The sequence below is a fragment of the Enhydra lutris genome, unplaced genomic scaffold (genome assembly GCF_002288905.1).
Source record: "Enhydra lutris kenyoni isolate GAN:26980312 unplaced genomic scaffold, ASM228890v2 scaffoldscaffold15, whole genome shotgun sequence".
Classification (NCBI taxonomy): domain Eukaryota; kingdom Metazoa; phylum Chordata; class Mammalia; order Carnivora; family Mustelidae; genus Enhydra; species Enhydra lutris.
Genome location: NW_019154099.1, coordinates 1,640,807 through 1,654,264, shown reverse-complemented (window position 1 = coordinate 1,654,264; position 13,458 = coordinate 1,640,807). Strand labels below are relative to the sequence as shown.

General features: G+C 39.2%; 1 pseudogene; it reads left to right on the top strand.

The window, feature by feature from the left end:
- The first annotated feature begins 2,085 nt into the window (after positions 1–2,085).
- On the top strand, positions 2,086–4,097 carry LOC111147091 (annotated as a pseudogene).
- Positions 4,098–13,458: the final 9,361 nt, after the last annotated feature.

The following is a 13,458-nucleotide window of genomic DNA, read 5'->3' as shown; positions in this document are numbered from 1 at the left end:
TGGTCAGCAGTTCAATAGAAGAACTACTGAAGGTGTATGTGGCAGTAGGTCATGGGATGTTGATTTTATGACAAAACTTTTAGGAAATTTTTTAAAGTCCTTATTTTCTAAAAAAGAGATCTTTTCTCTCAGTTGCTGGTGGTATCACCTGCTCCGACCGTGACAAGGTACTGAGTTCCACTTAAAAACTTGGGCTGAACAGATAGGTAGCATTTTATACTCAGTAGGTTGTTAATGCTTATATTTGCTTCAGGGGGAAGCACTTTAGTCTATATAATTTCTGGGCCTTCAGTTTTGGAGTCTGGCATAAATGTTTAGAGATAGAAGGATCCTTAGGTATCACCTGCACTGTCATGTCGCAAAAGGTGTGCTAGAGGTATTAAGTGGTGCTAAAGAACTATTCTGTGAATAATTGCCTTAGGGAAATGATGGTTGGACAAAGTTAAACAGGTTTATTTACTGCTAGAGTTTTCATATACTTCAATATACTATTTTGCAAGTTTTGAAAGGAAGATACAGCCTCTGTATTGCCCAAATTAATTGGAGAATGACCTCTTCTTCTTCTTCTTCTTCTTCTTCTTCTTCTTCTTTTTTTTTTTTTTTTTAATTAAAAACCATGCCCTAAAAAATAGTGTTCTGCAGGGTTAGGGAAACAGTGGCCTAATCAAATGCAGAAATTTGATTTATGCAGAAGTTTAGTTCAGAGAGGTTAAATCCAATTTAAATGCAGGATACCCAGTTCAATTTGAATTTCATAAAAATAAGAGTAACTATTTAGCATTTGCATGAGACATACTTATACTACAAATTCATTATTTATCTGAAATTCACTTTTAATTAGGTATCCTACATTTTACTGCATTTTACCTGGCAGTCCTACAAATTAACTTGCCCAAAGCTAGCCAGCAAATGCATGGGAGAACTGGGGCTAAAATGGAAGCCTCCATTCTCCGGTTCAGTTCTTTTATTCTCTTAGGCACATAGTATGGTCGATGTTTTAGTGGCATTCCAGCAACTAAGGAGATACTGTGAAATATACTGAACTATTTCACTCTTCTGGGATACTCCTTTAAAGAGTCTACTGACGTACTAACAGGATAATACTACAGTTGGTACTACTGTAATTTAAAAATGATAATAATGGCCAACGTTTATTAGTTGCTTACTATGTACCAGGAATTGTTCCATGAAGATTCTATCTTTTGTCATTTAAGCCTCACAACAGTCCTATGAGGTAGGGGCTAGGACTATCCCATGCTACAGATGAGGGTGCTAGGTGCAGAGGGTTAGGCAGCTCATTCAAGATCTCTCCCAGCAAGGGGTAGAGCCAAGAAAGAAAGGAACTTCTATAAAAGGGGAATTATATTATGTCATATTTCAAAGATGATCCCCATTCATTGTGGTGGAGTGAAAATTAACTTCCTCTTTGACCAGATACTCTGGTCTGAATGAGGCTTGAATGAATTCACTTATAAGATATAAAGCCTTCAAGAGACAGGTAAATATCTTTATCACAAAAGGAAATCCACATAATACAGCTCCTCCTAAGCAAGGACAGGCATAAAGCAGAGATCTGTGTTGTGCTGGGCTGTTTCTTTCTAGGTAAAAGTTAGAGACACAAGCACAGGTCTAAGGCTTTGAGCTGCAAATAGAAACAGGTCCTACAAATGGTACCTGTAAATGGAGGACAGACACCGTATCTTATTCCTCTTTCCTCCACAGAATGCAACACAGTACTTTGAGCATAAAAAGAGCTGAGTAAAGATTTGTTGAGTTGAATGGGAATCAAAGAGCGTGTTTATGGGTACACAAAAGGGTGGAAGACACTCACTGATCCTTTGAGTCAGAGCCACACATTTCTAGTACCACCACCAAAGCTTTCTTTTTCCATAGAAAAAGGCTTTGCATAGAAGAGCAACTACAAGCTCCTTCTTTGCCACTGGAACCTGACATTCTTGTAGGTTAAGTCCCCAGCAAGCTCTCTGATTCTCTGGCTGCAAAGCTGCCTTGGAGGATTCAGAAAATGGAGGTTTCCTACCCAGTAGCTGAGTTGTGGCGCCGCAGTGGAGGCGCATTACCGACAACATGTCCCATCTACCAATGAAACTCCTGCGCAAGAAGATTGAGAAACGGAACTTGAAATTGCGCCAGCAAAACTTAAAGCTCCAGGGAGCCTCGGGTGTGAGCTTATCAGGAACGCAAAATGGAGATATGTCTGAAGAACCAGTGGGAGGTGGGAAGGTTAAAAAATCCCTGAAACAGTCTGTGAATGTGGGCTCCTCAGAAGCCCAGAATGGAGAGAGAACTAAAGAAACAGTGAAAACTGTACAAGTTAAAAAAAAAGAAGAAGAAAGAAATCTACCATAAAAATCAATGGAGAAGCAGCAACACAGCCTCCCAATTCAGAACCAAAAAAGAAGAAAAAGAAAAAGAGAAAAATAGAGGATGATGCTGGGCCTGATACCAAAAAAGTGAAAACTGAAGACAAAGGGGACTCTGAAGAAGGAGCCCAAGCTCCTGAAGGGACAGAAAACAGTGTGGAGAAGCCTGACGATCAGGAAGAGGACAGTGAAGTGCCCAGCCTACCCCTAGGACTGACAGGTGCTTTTGAGGATACTTCATTTGCTTCTCTTACTGATCTTGTCAATGAGAACACTCTCAGGGCAATAAAAGAAATGGGTTTTACAAACATGACTGAAATTCAGCATAAAAGTATCAGACCACTTCTGGAAGGCAGGGATCTTCTAGCAGCCGCAAAAATAGGCAGTGGCAAAACGCTGGCATTTCTCATCCCTGCAGTCGAACTCATTGTCAAGTTAAAGTTCATGCCTAGGAATGGAACTGGAGTTCTTATCCTCTCTCACCTACTAGGGAACTGGCCATGCAGACTTTCGGTGTTCTTAAGGAGCTAATGACGCACCACGTTCACACATACGGCTTGATAATGGGCAGCAGCAACAGGTCGGCTGAAGCACAGAAACTCGGTGATGGGATCAACATCATCGTGGCCACCCCAGGCCACCTTCTAGACCACATGCAGATTACCCCAGTGTTTATGTATAAAAATTTGCAGTGTCTGGTTATTGATGAGGCTGATCTTATCTTGGATGTTGGGTTTGAAGAGGAATTAAAACAAATTATTAAACTTCTGCCAACACGCAGGCAAACCATGCTCTTTTCTGCCACACAAACTCGAAAAATTGAGGACTTGGCAAGGATTTCTTTGAAAAAGGAGCCATTGTATGTTGGTGTTGATGACGATAAAGCTAATGCAACAGTGGATGGTCTTGAGCAGGGCTATGTTGTTTGTCCCTCAGAAAAGAGATTCCTCCTACTCTTTACATTCCTTAAGAAGAACCGGAAGAAGAAACTGATGGTCTTCTTTTCATCCTGTAAGTCCGTGAAATACCACTATGAGTTGCTGAACTACATCGATTTGCCTGTCTTGGCCATTCATGGAAGGCAGAAGCAAAATAAGCGTACAACCACATTCTTCCAGTTCTGCAACGCAGATTCAGGGATATTATTATGTACTGATGTGGCAGCGAGAGGGCTGGATATTCCTGAAGTCGACTGGATTGTTCAGTATGACCCTCCAGATGACCCCAAGGAATATATTCATCGTGTGGGAAGAACAGCCAGAGGTCTAAACAGGAGAGGGCATGCCTTGCTCATTTTACGCCCTGAAGAATTGGGTTTCCTTCGTTACTTGAAGCAATCCAAGGTTCCAAGTGAATTTCAGTTTTCCTGGTCCAAAATTTCTGACATTCAGTCTCAGCTTGAAAAATTGATTGAACAACTACTTCCTTCATAAGTCAGCCCAGGAAGCGTGTAAGTCCTACATTCGAACATATGATTCCCACTCTCTGAAACAGATCTTCAATGTTAATAACTTAAATTTGCCTCAGGTTGCTCTTTCGTTTGGTTTCAAGATGCTTCCTTTTGTTGATCTGAACATGAACAGCAATGACGGCAAGCTTAAAAAGAAAGGAGGCGGTGGTGGCTTTGGTTACCAGAAAGCCAAAAAAGTCGAGAAGTCCAAAATCTTCAAATACATTAGCAAGAAGTCCTCTGACAGCTGGCAGTTCTCCCACTGAAGACACACCTTCCTTTTGTCTCGAATAGCTTTGTCCTGAAATGGATTTTTTTCCCCCTTTCTCTAACAAAGGAGTTATAGCTTCAGGATTGGGACTGATGGAACAGGAGTATGAGTTGATGGTTGCAAGCTCCAGGCACTGATACTTCCAGGAGATACCGCTCTTATTTGGGGATGTAGAACAGAGTTCAATTTTTCTAGGTTGTTCAAGAGCAAAACAAGGGATCTTTTGGATTTTGTTGGGCAACAGAGTATTTTAGGTCTTTTGCCTCCGAATTTGTCATTGTTTTGGGGGGCGGGGTATTTTTTATGTTTTTATTTAAAATCAAGTAATTAACATAAAATATATTACTGGTTTCAGAGGTGGAGTTAGGTGATTCATCAGTATTCTATATACCCAGTGCTCATTACATCACGTGCCCTCCTTAATGTCCATTACCCAGTTCAGCCTACCTTAGAAGGCAGTGACCTAGTACACTGGGGGTGGTGATGCAGAAAATTATCTCATTTTTTTGTTTTTGTTTTTGTTTTTTGTTGTTGTTTTGGTTGTTTCTTGGACCTTAACCATAGTTCTTGACCTCCCCTGAAAATGCTACTGTGGCTAGGAAGCATGTTACATTAAAGGTGGTGTTGGTTTTTGTATACTCCAGATTTTAAAGCAGTGAGCCTTTCCTAGTTTTTTTTTAAGAGCCCACAGTGTAGGTTATTTGTTATTGTTATTTGAATAAAGCACCCTTCACAGTCCTAATATTTGTTGGAAACAGTGGGAACCTGAGATTTTTGAGCCTCGTTTATACCAATATATGTGTAATAATCTGTTATTCTCCCTTTAATAACTTAGCAAGTATCTTTTGCAAAAGGCTCATAATGATGATAACGCTCATTCAACTTTGTTCCAAGTGGTTTGGATTTTGTTGAACTCTTCTAACTCTGCAGCGTATTCAGGGAGGCAGAAGATTTTTTGAGGAAAAATTGCCCCTTCCAGATCTGTGAAATGAAAATAGGTTTATGATGAAGATTGGAAATGAACAGCAGTCAAAAAGAGCAGCAAAGATGGGGGTTTCATCACATGGGGTTTTTGTTGTAGGAACTCTTGACTTCCAGAGTATTTAGTATGTCTTGTTTTATTTCCAGTGCATTTTATAACTATAAAATGGTTATTACATTTTGATCAATTTGAAACAAAAAAAAAAAAAAGAAGAAAAAGAAAATGGAGATTTCCAGAAAATTGAGGTGAGGGGGATACAAGCAATCACATTAAAGTTAATATGCTGACCTTCATTTATAGGACACTTAGCTTACAGAGAAGAAGGTGGACTGGGATGTGGTGGAATGAATGTAATCTCAGTAATTAGTCTAAGTCTCTGTGCGTGGATGTCCTCATTCAAGTGGCTTCTCTTGCTGATACCCAGCCTGTGTTTACCCAGTTTCCTTGGTCTGAAAGGACCTGTTTTACCAGTTACGGGGATGGATTATTTGGATATGATGCTTATTGAATGGTTCCTGAGCTTCTCTTCCTCCCTTGGAGTGGTTTATAAATTCCCTCTTGGGCTTTTGTCCAAGTCACTTTAATTGTTACAGGGTTTTGGCCCTCAAATCTGAGAAATTTTAAATTGGTATCTAAAAATGGCAATTGAGCCCTCCATAGTCTATCTCTATGACTACAACTGATATAAACAATAGTTGTTATTTAATGAGTGCCTGCTTTGTTCCGTGGACTCTCTAAACATTTTATATCCATTAATTCATTGGTCAAATAGGTACTATTATTTCCCTGGAGGAATAAGCTGAGGCTCAGAGAGGTTAAGTAACTTGCCTAAAATCCTGCAATGCGTTCATGATCTAGGAACAAAGGCGCACTAAGGAATTGAAGTAAAAATGTCCTATTTCAGACAAATGGGGGCAAAACAACCTGAATTTGTGAGACACATGATTTAACAAATGATATTTAAAGCTAAAGGGTTTACCACCTTCTCAGACACTGAGCAACTTAAACTATGTAAGGAAAGAGAACATTTCCTCCTAGAGGGTCTTGGAAGACGTACAGATGAGCGTTATTTATAATTATCCTGTCACTCTTAAAGCATTATTTATAATTAGCATGTCAGTTACTTATAGTCGAAGAAATACTTCTAGATTATTTTAAAAGGACTTTAAGAAGCTATATGTCTTAAGCTATTTAAATTATACTTCTTTACATCCTTGAATTTACTTAGCAAACTTCAGGCCAGTCCCATAACTGACCAAATTAATGGGAATGTGGACTAATGCAGTTTAATGTAAAGAATTTGTAGCCATCCTTGTTTGGTTTTCTTATTTAAGTTACAGGTCTTGTTGACTGGGACTGACTGGGTATCTGTGAGATTCATTCTTTGTAATGATAATACAGTCAAAGCCTCTAAGGAACTGGATTGAGTTCTAAGAACCTAAAGTTTTCTTTTGAAGTGACCTTTTAAAAATATTAACAAGTATCAGCCTTAATATCCAACTTGTATGCCTCACTGAGTTTTCCTGAGATGAGAAGCCATTACTAGTTCTTTGTCTGGAAGTGGAAATGAAAAGCACAGAGTTGCAGTGAACTGAGAGAACACTTCTGTTTCATGTCCCCATGCCTGTTTTGGCCCAAATGACTCAGATACAGTACTACAGCTGTTTCAGCATTCTGGGGGTTTGTTTGCCGGCTCTATTGGAGACCAAAGCTTATATAAGTAATATAAAACCTCAGCATTTACAACATAAAGGCACCACAAGATCTCTCAGACATTGAGCTTTGGTAGGATTTTATTTGGAGGAATTTTATTTTAAAATGTAATATCCTTTTCCTTTCTTTGGCAAATAGAATCAGGGAGAACTTGGATGGAACTCTGCTGCTTATGAAAAGTCTCACCCTGTTCATATAAGCAAGTCTGTCACCCTTGATCGGAAAGTAATAATTCATAAAGCTTAATGTTATTATCATCCCTCTGCCTGGAGTGATAGATATTCTTGAGGTCTTTTAAATAAAAAGTTTAAAATTGAATTTGCAACTCAAAAGATTGGTGGGTTCAAATGTTAGTTTCCTGCTGAGTAACTGTGAAAACAATTCTAAAGTAGCTAGTAGTGTGTTAGGAACGGCAGTTTTATTAAATGTCTTGATGGAGTGCAATGAAAACACGCTTTTGGTGTCTTTATGCAGACCTTCCTTCTACAAAAATAATAGTTTTCTTATAGACATTAGTGTTCGCCTTCACTCTATTTATTTGGTTATTCTCCCCGTTCAGGTTTTCTGCAAAGTTTTCAATAAGAAGATGAGATTTGTTTTTATTAGTAGCAGACCAGGAAGATTCTCCTATGGAAACTGATTGTACAGCCCTGCTCAGAGATTACTGATTTGCATCTCATCATCTCATTTGTAGAATAAAGTCTTAACCCATCTGTTTGGTCCAAAATAGTGCCATTGAGTATTATGTTCTTGTGGCTATATGCCTTCCAGCATTCCCCGATCTTCAGTGAAGTCCTTGAAGAACCATCCACATGTAGGAAGGCTCCTCTCACCCAATAGAAAACCAGCACGTTCATTTAAAAAGGTATCTTTCAATTATGAAAACTGGCAGGCATCAAAGGACACTTGGCAGTTGAACTTTGCAAAAACATTTGCACTGGCGGCTGAAGAGGACCTTCTCTTTTGCTGGTTTCATGAAAAAATGAAGCATTTTGCAGTTTCACCTCAATTTCCTCTCTCCTTTTTTCCACAAAAACAAAAGGTGATTTTTCAAGGTCCCTGTATCAGCATTATTTGACATCTTTATATGGATTTGACCCAATAACTGACCAAATCCCTCAGGATGAGAGTTGAAAATTTGTTGTGATTTCTACCCCTCACTCCCAGTCCTGTCTCTTAGTCAATGGCAAATTGTCTCTTTTCCCAGTTCCTTTGTTTTTCCCCCTATGGGCAAAACACTGCTGCTATAAAAATAAAAACAGTGAAATTCCAGTCTTGACTGAAGTTGGGAATTCTTGCACACATAAAAAAAAAATCTTTGTTTCTCCTTGGGAAATTGGCAAAGTGCAAATTGACAGCTTAGCTCTTCTCACATTGACACTTACATTAACTGCCGGGATTGTATTTTTAAGAGATCTTAAATATAATTTGAGGAAAAACAATGCTGTCACACGTAAGTGTGCCATACGTTTATCTTCATGACCTTACGTCCTGTGTGGAGATCTTTATAAACAAGACCTGGAGCATCCCTTCCTTTCTGGGCAAGGATGTAACTTTGTGAGAATGAGGGTAGTGTTCATCCAATCAAAATGTTGTCCATTCTTGCTTAGGTAATTGGAGATAGTAGAGGGTAACTGCTGGTTACCCTCTACTGACTGGTTGATTAAGTGCATCCATGAGTTTTCTGGCAGGACATGCATAAGGCTCTTACACCAGCAGACTTTGGGTACTCTGTGCTTTAAAAGATTTGTCTAAGATATAAAATAACTCTGGATATTTTATACATATCATTTGACACAGAAGCAGTTCAATCCCACTATATAGTTTGTGTGTACAGGGTTTGTACTTAACAGAATAAAATATTTGCTTTAAAATTCTGGGGGCGCCTGGGTGGCTCAGTGGATTAAGCCTTTACCTTCAGCTCAGGTCATGATCTCGGGGTTCTGGGATCGAGTCCCGCATCGGGCTCTCTGCTCAGCGGGGAGCCTGCTTCCCCCTCTTTCTTTGCCTGCCTCTATGCCTACTTGTGATCTCTCTCTCTCTCTGTCAAATAAATAAATAAAATCTTCAAAAAAAAAATCTATGCATAGGGACTGCTCCAACTCAGGTCATAATCCCTGGGTTCTGGAATTGAGTCCCCCATCGGGTTCCTTGCTCAGTGGGAGCCCGTTTCTCCCTCTGCCTGCTGCTCTCTCTGCTTGTTCTCTCTCTCTTTCTTTCTGACAAATAAATAAATAAAATATAAAATGCTATGCATAAATATAGGCATAACAACGGGTGAATAAGAGAAACCGCAACTCAGATTTTAAAGCCCTGACTTAACTCTCCTCTTTCCTACACATGTCTATTTTGTAGTTTTGTTTCTAAAACCCAGATCAGAAAGAAAATTTAGTTGTCTTCTGCAGTTTGGGTGAAGCTTTTGGCCCTGCCTGTTTAACACACAGAGGGATTGATTTGCATTCTGCACTGAAATGTACCTGTGGGGAGCATTAATCCATTCTGTTATAAAGAGAGTGGTGAGCTAGTGGAAGTAGCAGGGAGAAATCTTGGCTGTTGCTGGTGAGGAGACTAAGCTACCTTGACTTACCACGATTTACTGATCTATTCCCTACCCCTCCCACTTCTAGCCTCTCCCTTTTTGTAGTAGGCTAAATAGTGGCCTCCCAAATATATCCAGAATAGGCCCCCAAACATAAGAATCTGTTACTTTACTTGGCAGAAACTGCTTTGCAGAGGTGATTAAATTAAGGATCTTGAAAGGGGAATATTTTGCTAGATTGTCCAGGTGGTCCATCATAATCACAAGGGTCCTTATAAAAAGAAGGCAGGAAGGTAAGAGACAGAAGAAGGCAGTGTAGCTGTAGAACCAGAGATTGGAGTGATGGGACCATAAATCATGGCCATTTCTAGAAAGTGGAAGAGGCAATGAACAAATTCTCCCTTAGAGTTTCCAGAAGGTAACAGCCCTGGTAAGACTTTGATTTTAGCCCCTTAAAACTCCTTTTGGACTTTTGACCTCCAGAGTTGTAAGAGAATACATTTGTGTTCTTTTAAGCCACTAAGTTTGTGATACCTTGCTACGGCAGCCACAGAAAATTGATATACCTTCCCATTCTCTTCTCATCTTCTGTTCGGAATGTCTGCTTTTGTTTCCATCTTCATTTTTGCCTCTGCTCAAATTTCTTTATTCTGTCCTCCATCCTTCTGGTGAAGGATTTACCTACTCTTCCTTTAATTAACCATCCTCCAAACAAGATTCTTGCATAGCCACAAAATTTGTCAATTTTGCCCTTCAATGAGGATCTGTGGTTACAGAGCCAGAGTAGCATTTCCTAAAATGTTCCATGACATACAGGTCCTTGAATATGTAAGCAAAGTGTATATAGTGATGAAACATTGCATATCATATCCCCCTTTTAGAGACTCACACTCTTTATTAGCATGTTAATGATCCTCAGAAACTCTATAATCTTGTTTAATGCAATGTTTTCCAAATTTATTTGGCCACAGAGCATTTTTTTTTTCATACAACAGATATGAACATGTCTCACAAGTGGTGTTCTAGGAAACTGGCTTGGGGAAAAGCCGCTCTGGGATATACCTGGGGTCTTTGAGATACCAATATCCTTCTCCTGTGCCCTGAAACAAATGTCCATTGGGCTCCAGATGTGAAGGGAAAGCCAGCTTCCATCAACCAGTGGGGGGGGTGTGGGGGAGCTCTAGGGACTTGTCCCGAATTAGATGAAAGATATAATAAAATCAACTGATTCAACAGTTTCCCACTTGACTTCTTGGAAAATGTGTTTGGAATTTACGTGGATAGACCTGACTCGTATTTCATAGGTCAGTAGTGGCAAGGGGACTTAAATCCACAGACCTAGTGGATTTGCCAGACAATGGTCTGATCTTGGAATATGCAAACTCTTTTAAGATGTGTGCCTATGATCCAGGGAAGATAGAATCTGTGAGACCCTCCCAATCAATGCAACCTTCCTGGTTCCCTGAATCTAGGAAAGGTAGTCACTGGCCTACCCTGAGTCAAGTGTCCCCCTCTAGACCAGTTAGCACTGACTAGGTCACCTGTATAGTAGTAACATTAGCTAACATTTATGTGGTATTTGGTTTGTGTTAGGCATTGCTCCGCACATGTTAATTCCTTCAAACCTCACAAAAATGTTATGTGAAATCCTGAGGCATGGGAGTTAAAAAATGCATGAGTCATATGGCTCAAAAATGGCAGTGTGGAGCTTTGAATCTAGGCAGGCTGGGCCCAGATACCCTTTTCTCAAACCATTGTGTTCACAAGTGAAAAGAGAGCAAACTTGGATTCGGGTAGATTTGGGTTTGACCCTAGTCTCCTTCCTGTGACTTTGGGCAGGTCTCTTAATCTTTCTCAACTTCTGTTGGAAGTTAGTTAATAGTTAACTAGTTAATAACCTGGAAGTGGCTCTCATTGGAAAATCACGAATACCTGGTGTCAGAATTATATGGTATGTTTGCCAGTCTGTTAATATACCTATCTCTCCCACTTCAGTGACCCTCTTACCAGTCTGTTGTGGGAGAATCATGACTGTCATGGGTATCTGATTCTGGGGATTAGATTCTTTCTTTTGGTAAACCATACTGAGTTTAGTTTTTCTTTCTTGAATTGTTTTCTTATTAAAAAAGTTTTTTTCCCCATTTGTTTGTTTTTAAGTGGGCTCCATGCCCAGTGCGGAGCCCAGTGTGGGGCTTGAGCTTACGACTTTGAGATCAAGGCCTGAGCTGAGATCAAGAGTCAGACACTTAACCCACTGAGCCACCCAGGCACCCCACAAAGTTTTTTCTTATAACAAAAGTAATACACACTCATTTTAGAAAAGAAAGGGAAGCAAAAGTAAGAAGAGTTTTTAAAATCACCAATAATTCTGGAAGATAATTACTATTAACCTTTTCATGATGATATTATTTCTAATGCTTTTTAAATTTATATTTTCTAAATAATGCTTTTATGCTATGTATTTTTTACTCTATATGTTCTGCCTCAAATTGGTAATATTCAAAAATGCAGTTTTGTAAAAATTGCTTCTTTTCACTTGATATAATCTTGAACAACTCTTATGTACTGAATATTCTTCTACAACTGTATTTTCTTTAATGACTGCATGATGAGGTCTAACCAATTCTATATTGTTGAAGAGTTAGATTGTTTCCATTCTGTTTTTCCTGATTGGTGTTAAATAATGTTGCAGTGAACATCTGTGAAATATATTTTTGATTCATGATTAATAGAATCATTCTGGGTGGCAACATTTTAGATCCCTGGAAAGCCATTTCATTGAATTGAAAAGAGAAGAACCTGCCTTGTTCAATTTACTTTTACTGTACCAGTGCCCAGAAATGTAATTAGGTGATAGCTAAATGAATACCTATCATCAAAGATGAACAGACTCTAAAGCAGTTGCTTCTTTTCCAGGTAGCTTCATGCCAGCAATCTAGCAAGTGGGATCTGTGAGAGTGCCCAGATCTCACTTGGCAGATGACTAGTGCGGAGCCTCATAAGGCCCTAGTTCTCATTAGTTGGGCATAAATTATGACCAATGTGTCTCACATTTTGATAGATTCTTGTCTCGTATTCCTGCCTCACATCCAGCCTTTCATCCATTTTGAATTTATTTTTGTGTATGGTGTAAGAAAGTGTTTCAGTTTCATTCTTCTGCATGTGGCTGTCCAATTTTCCCAACACCATTTGTGGAAGAGACTGTCTTTTTTCCATTAGATATTCTTTCCTGCTTTGTCAAAGATTAGTTGACTATAGAGTTGAGAGTCCATTTCTGGGTTCTCCACTGATCCATGTGTCTGTTTCTGTGCTAGTACCATACTGTCATGATGATTATAGCTTTGTAATTCCGCTTGAAGTCTGGAATTGTGATGCCTCAAGCTTCCCCCACCCCAACATTACTTTGGCTATTTGGGGTCTTTTCTGGTTCCATACAAATTTTAGAATTGTTTGTTCCAGTTCCATAAAAAAATGCTGGTGGTATTTTGATAAGGATTTCATTGCATGTGTAAATTGCTTTGTGTGGGCTTCCAGCATTTATAACATACCCTTTAAAAATGTGTTATGATAATAAATGAAACAAGATGGGATCGAGAGGGAGACAAACCATAAGAGACTCAATCTCACAAAATACACTGAAGGTTGTGGTGGGGAGGAGGTAGGGAGAGGGTGGTTGGGTTATGGACATTGGGGAAGGTATGTGCTATGGTGAGTGCTGTGAAGTGTGTAAGCCTGACGATTCACAGACCTGTACCCCTGGGGCAAATAAGACATTATATGTTAATATAAATAAATAAATAAATACATATTTAAAAATGTGTTATGATGATTAAAAAATACTCCATATTGCTTAGGCCACTTTTCCTCAAGTCTTCTCATAAATATATATTCCTTAAGGACATCAAAAGCATTTTTTTGGTACATTAAATTATTCACTCATTCATTCTTTCAGTAGGCATTTATTGAATGTTTTCTATTTCTCGTACTGAGCCATACAGGACATAGAGTTGTGAGCCAACAGACAAGTTTCTGCACAGATTATAATCTGTTCATTGCAAGTGCAAAATTAATTTTTTTACTAGGTAATGGGTATTGGAATAGGTAGCATTTCACTGGTATCAC